This window comes from Tenrec ecaudatus, chromosome 10 (genome assembly GCF_050624435.1).
Source record: "Tenrec ecaudatus isolate mTenEca1 chromosome 10, mTenEca1.hap1, whole genome shotgun sequence".
Lineage (NCBI taxonomy): Eukaryota > Metazoa > Chordata > Mammalia > Afrosoricida > Tenrecidae > Tenrec > Tenrec ecaudatus.
The window spans coordinates 80,598,385-80,605,198 of NC_134539.1; the positions used below are offsets into that span (position 1 = coordinate 80,598,385).

Genomic DNA, 6,814 nt, shown 5'->3' on the forward strand with positions numbered 1-6,814 from the left:
TCTGTACCAGTGTACATCCTCTGGTCCAGCCAGATTTTTCAGGTAGAATTGGGATCATGATAGGGGGTGGGGTGGGGTGGGGTGGAGAGGGGGCAAGTATTCAGGAACTAGGGCAAGTTGTATGTTTCATCGTTGCTACACTGCACCCTGACTGGCTTGTCTCCTCCCCAAGACCCTTCTGTAAGGGGATATCCAATTGCCTACAGATGGGCTTTGGGTCTCCACTCCACACTCCCTCTCATTCACAATGATATGATTTTTTGTTCTGATGATGCCTGATACCTGATCCCTTCGATGCCTCGTGACCACAAAGGCTGATGTGCTTCTTCCATGTGGGTTTTGTTGCTTCTGAGCTAGATGGCCACTTGTTTACCTTCAAGCCTTTAAGACCCCAGATGCTATATCTTTTGATAGCCAGGCACCATCAGCTTTCTTCACCACATTTGCTTGTGCACCCACTTTGTCTTCAGTGATTGTCAGGAAGGTGAGCATCATGGAATGCCAGTTTCATAGAACAAAGTATTCTTGCATTGAGGGAGTACTTCAGTGGAGGCCCAATGTCCATCTGCTACCTTAATACTAAACCTATACATATATGCACATAGATCTATTTCCACACCCTCATATATAAATATATATACGTACATGCCTTTATTTAGACCTCTATAAATGCCCTTTGCCTCCTAGCTCTTTCCTTTATTTCCTTTCCTCTTGTCCCACTATCATGCTCAGTCCCCACCTGGGTTTCAGTAATTCCTCTCAGTTACATTACCCTTGGTCGTGCCCTATCAGGCCTCTTACACCCTCCTCACCACCAATTTGAATCATTTATTGTTCCCTTGTCCCTAGATTTGTTAATACCACTTCCTTTCCCCCCACCTCCTCCTCTCCCATGTCCCCCTGAAACTGTCGGTCCCGTTGTTTTCTCCTCCAGATTGTTCATCCAGCCTATCATTTAGATAGACCTGCGGAGATAATAACATGCACAAAAACAAGACAGAGCAAAGGCAAGCAACAAAATACAATAAAACAACAACACCAATACCAATAAGCCAATGACAATAAACAAAGCAAAACACAACAACAAGAAAAGCTTGTAGTTAGTTCAAGGACTGTTTGTTGACCTTTAGGAGTGTTTTCCAGTCGAGTCTGTTGGGGGGCCAAGCCCTGACCCCAAAGTCTATTTTCGGTATTCCCTGGGGACTTTGTTGCTCTGTTCCCCTTGCTGTTCTGTTCCATGCCCTTAGTGTTTTGCCTCGGTGTGGTAGGATCAGATCAGGCAGAATTCCCACACTGTGTCTCCAGTGTTGTCCCCTGTAGGGCTATGGGTCAGTGAGGGATGTCGTGTCTCACAGTGGGGCTGGCCATGTAGTCCTCTCTGTGGATTGGCTGTTCTGAGTGGGAATATCATCCTCAAGGCTTGGTGGGTCAGGATGTACTCCACTCTCTCTTCCTCCCCCTTCATTTGCTCCCATGCGCTCTGATCAGACATGTCCGTCTCCTGGAGCTGCAGATTCAGTGCTGTCCTCTGAAATAAGTTCTTCTGGGGGGAGGGGAAGGTGTCCACATAGTTGGGATTGGGGCCAGCCCCTCAGACCTCTCCATTGGTTCCCTACTCCATGCCAGCATGTTGTATTCACATCTTGGAACCCTGGGTTGAAGTCTTGTCCCTTCTTCTCTGTGGAGATATAAACAATACCCTTCCCTTGGGTGGGTTAGTGCCCTGTGCCCCCACTACCCTTTTTTTTTCTGTTTCCCCACCCTGTCCTTTTTAGTTGGCTACCATATGTAACCCTGGATTTGGTCTGGTTCCTGCCATACTACCTGGTCCTCACCCCAGGAATGTTTGCAGGCAGTAGCTATTTCCCTTTTGTCTGGCTGTACTTTTCCCAAGACAGATTTGCTTGTTCTTTTGGCAGGCACCCATAATGATATAGGTATAAATTTCTAAAAGATCAGAACAGGTGAAAAATATATAGCCGCACTACCTTTATTACACCTGGAAAAATGATCATCAAACATATCCAATCCATGTTCACATTTCTCTGATCATCTCTTAAGTGGTTGTGCTTTTAAAAAAAAAACAAAACCCTTATATTAAAAAAAAGAAAGTCCATGCGTTTTGCAATTAGTTGTTCCGTCTCCTAAGCCTCTCTTTAATCAGCAGTTTCTCCCTCCTCTCCTCCCTCCTCCCTCGCCCCTTGGCATTTCTTGGCTGGAGAAACCTGGTTGATTGTCCTATAGTTTTCCATAATTTGGCTTTTGCTGCTTGTATCCCTGTGGGGTCTTTGAACATGTTTCTCTGTCCCCTGTATTTCCTGTAATTACATCTAAAGGCCTGATAAGACGTAGGTTTGATTTTTGGCAGCTCTGCTTCACAGACGGTGGTGTGTCCTTCTGGCGGGGGCTGGTGGGGGGAGGTCATAACAGCTTCTGACCACTCTTTTTTTGTGAAGCTAGCAGCCGTTGATAGTCATTGCCTAGATCTGTTATTTCACAAGGGATTACAGAATGATGGTATCCTAGTTCTATCGTCCTTCATCTACTATCTGGAATACTTATAACAGAGAAGCTTCTCCCCCTCAGCCCTGTTAGTCACCCCGAGGGACAGTACAAATATGGAACCAAGAAAATAAACCAAACTCATTGCTGTCCTGTTGATTCCATCTCAGAGTCACCCTGTAAGAACAGGGTAGAATTGCCCCTAACAGCTTCCAAGGCTCTAAGTCTTTATGAGAGTAGAAAGCCTCGTCTTTCTCTCTCGGAGTGCCTGGTGGTTTTGAACTGCAGACCTTGAGGCTAGCAGCCCAACATGCACCTACTAGACCACTGAAGTTTTTACAAAAATTTGGGTCTTGCAAAGGGCTTAAGTGGAGAGCAAATGCTTTGAGAATGATTGGGGCAGGGATTGTGCGGATGTGCTTTATACAATTGATGTATGTATATGTATGGATTGTGATAAGAGTTGTATGAACCCCTAATGAAATGTAAAAAAAAGAAAAGGAAAAAAAAGAAAGAAAATGATTAGGGCAAGGAATGTACAGATGTGCTTTATACAATTGATGTATGTATATGTATGGATTGTGATAAGAGTTGTATGAGCCCCTAATAAAATGTTTTTAAAAATTGCATCTTTCACTTTGACAGTTCTCAAATGAGCTGATTACTTAGCATCCTCCAAAGGTGATCAATGAGTTATTATTGTCTTTATTATTATTATGACTGTAGAGATTGAAATGTCCATGATGTGTTTCAAACCCCTACAAGTATTATTCTCATGGTTCAATTTAGCCCATCTTTGGGCAGAGAGAACCTCTTCACATTGGCTCCTAAATCCTTTTCTTAATTTATTAAAAGATCATTTAATTGGGGGCTCTTACAGCTCTTATAACAATCTATACATCAATTGTATCAAGCATATTTGTACATATGTTGTCATTATTCTTTTCTAAAAATTTACTTTCTATTGAGCCCTTGTATCATCTGCTCTCTTTTCCCTCCTTCTCCCCCTGATGACCCCTTGATAAATGATAAATCATTGTTATTTTCACATCTTACACTGACCACTGTCTGCCCCCATGGCTTCTGATGTTTGTCCCCCTGGGGTGTGGCTGTGTGTCCATCATTGAGATCGTTTCCCCCTTCTTCCTAAATCCTTCGGATCCACTGGACGTCAACAACTTCCTTGCTTTCTGGAATCATGCTCCAGATTCATCATGTACTATTTTGGCTCCAGATATGGAATTAGTCATTTGAGAAGCCTTGGTTTCTTTGAATGTTGTGTGGGTCATGAGCAAGTCTTGACCTTCAGTGGCCCCATATGGCAAAGCAGAGAGGAGGCCTGGTGGTGTGGTGGTTACGTATTGGGCTGTTATATCCATGGTTGGCAGTTCAAAACCACCTCCAGCTCCTTGTGAGAAAGGCTGAGTTTCTACTCTTGTGAACAGTTACAGTCTTGGAAACCCACAGGGGTTGTTATGAGCCAGCTTTGACTTGACGGCAGTGTTTTGTTTTTTAATAGCAATGTAGAACCGCCTGATCAAGTTTCCTCGCTGTGGTAACAAATTGACAGATCTTCTCTCCTGTGGAGCCTCTGGTGGGTTTACAGAGCTCGTTTCCCAGCTGAGCAGTTACTCATCCCCCAGCAGGCCTCCTTTCCTTTGAATGACAAATGCTATTTAGAAACCACCTACCTCTAACTTAACAAACTGCCAACAAGGCGATTCTGGCTCATGGGGACCCCCTACAATAGTGTGGAACTGCCCCTGTGAGTTTCTGAGCTGTAAGTCTTCATGAGAGTAGAAAGCCTCATCTTTCTTCCATGGAGCGGCTGCTGGTGTTGAACTGCTGACCTGTGGTTGGCTGCTCAATGTGAAACTCACTATTTCACCCCATCTAGGCTTAAGTGATGCTCACTACAAGTAGGTTCATTACTGTTTCTGAGCATTTTTAGAAGACACAGTTAGGAAATGTTGCCTTTAATTTTTAAAGATTAGATTTTGAGTGCCTGTTGACAATACCACTTTAACTTCGAGAATATAGGGTGTTTACTGAGCCTCCTCACTCTTACATCTGTGTGTACTTTCTCCTATTGCGGATCCCCTCTTCCCAGTTTCCTATGAGATGCCGTTTGTTGGACCCCGGTTTGCACATACAGCACTCTCAGACACGAACACAGTGTCACCTACAACATGACTTCTCACTTCTTCTTCTTTTTTTTTTTTAAGCAAGAAGTTTATTTAAAAAACAAGACGCTTGACTTGAAGGGAAAACTATCCAGGCTTCATTTCTTGGAGAGTAATTTACCCCTACTTAAAGACAGATTGCCCTACATGTAACAGCTATGTACAAAAAAGTTATAAAATTGTCCTTGGTTTTACAATGATAAATGAAAAAAAATATGGAACGCTTCACGATTTTGCGTGTCATCCTTGTGCAGGGGCCATGCTAATCTTCTCTGTATCGTTCCAATTTTAGTATATGTGCCCCCGAAGCAAGCACGACTTCTCACTTCTTTTGCCGCTTATTTTTCTACTGCTTTTCTTTGGGGGACATCCCCGGGGCTGGAAACACCTGGCGATCACCCTCTCACAAACATTTCAGGCTTGGAAACCTGACAGGCGGTTCCACTCTGTCAGACAGGGTCAGAGGAGCTCCATGGGGCTGGGCGGTCATGGTGACTGTGGTTTAGAGTCACCTGGCAAAAGTCTTCATGTGACACACCATCAACTTGCCATAAGTTAGGTTTTTTTTTTTTTTCGTTTCCATTTGCCTTTGATATTTGTAATTCTTTTTTTTTGTTTTATTTATCTTTTATTTTTACTTTTTTTTCGATTTTTCTATCTTTTATTAGGGACTCATACAACTCTCATCACAATCCATACACATACATATATCAGTTGTACAAAGCACATCCGTACATTCTCTGCCTAATCATTTTCGAAGCATTTGCTCTCCACTTAAGCCCTTTGCATCAGGTTCTCTTTTTTCCCTCCCTCCCCTTCCCCCCTCCCTCATGAGTCCTTGATAATTTATAAACTATTATTTTGTCATATCTTGCCCTATCCGGCGTCTCCCTTCACCCCCTTTTCTGCTGTCCATCCCCCAGGGAGGGGGTTATATGTAGATCTTTATAGTAGGGGTTTTTAAAATATCATTTTATTAGGGACTCATACACCACCCATCTGAATCCATACATACACCAATTGCATAAAGCACATTTGTACATTCGTTGCCCTCATCATTCTCAAAACACTTGCTATCCACCCAAGCCCCTGGCATCAGGTCCTCATTTTTCTACTCCCTCCCTCTCTCCTCCCTCATGAACCCCTGATAATTTATAAATTATTGTTTTGTCATTTCGTGCTCTGTCCCACGTCTCCCTCCCCCTACTTTTCTGTTGTATGTCCCCCAGGGAGGAGGTCAAATGCAGGTCCTTGAAATAGGTTCCCCCTTTCCAATCCACCCTCCCTATACCCTCCCAGTATCGCCACTCACACCACCGGTCCTGAGGGGATCATCTGCCCTGGGTTCCTTGTGTTTTCCATTCCCATCTGTACCGGTGTACCTCCTCTAGCCAGGCTTGCAAGGTAGGATTCGGATGATGACAGTGGGAGACAGGGTGCGAAGGAAGCATTTAGGAACTGGAGGAAAATTGTATTTTTGATCATTCCTATGTCGCACCCTGACTGTCTCGTCTCCTCCCCAAGACCCTTCTGTAAGGGGATGTCCAGTGGCCTACAAATGGGCTTTGAGTCTCCACTCTGCACTTCCCATCTCATTCACTATGGTAAGATTTTTGTTCTGAAGATGCCTGATACCTGGTCCCTTGACACCTTGTGATCGCACGGGCTGGTGTGCTTCTTCCATGTGGGCTTTGTTGCTTCTGAGCTAGATGGCCACTTGTTTACCTTCAAGCCTTTAAGACCCCAGACGCTATATCTTTATAGCCGGGCACCATCAGCTTTCTTCACCACATTTAGTTGTTCATCCACTTTGTCTTCAGCGGTTGTGTTGGGAAGGTGAGCATCATAGAATGCCAATTTAATAGAAGAAAGTATTCTTGCATTGAGGGAATACTTGAGTGGAGGTCTAATGTCCCTCTGCTGCCTTAATACTAACCTTATAAATATATGCACATAGATCTATTTCCACATCCTCATGTAAAAATATATTTGCATATGTATATGTCTTTATCTAGACCTCTATAAATGCCCTCTGCTTCCCATCTCTTTCCTCTATTTCCTTTTACTTCCCTCCTGTCCCACTATCATGCTCAGTCCCCACCAGGGTTTCAGCAATTCCTCTTAGTTAC

At 43.8% G+C, this 6,814-nt stretch overlaps 1 non-coding gene across 1 annotated transcript; it reads right to left on the reverse strand.

The window, feature by feature from the left end:
• Positions 1 to 4,894: 4,894 nt before the first annotated feature.
• LOC142460362 (U6 spliceosomal RNA) lies at positions 4,895 to 5,001 on the reverse strand. The gene has a single exon (XR_012786576.1). It is a non-coding gene; the product is annotated as a U6 spliceosomal RNA (small nuclear RNA).
• Positions 5,002 to 6,814: the final 1,813 nt, after the last annotated feature.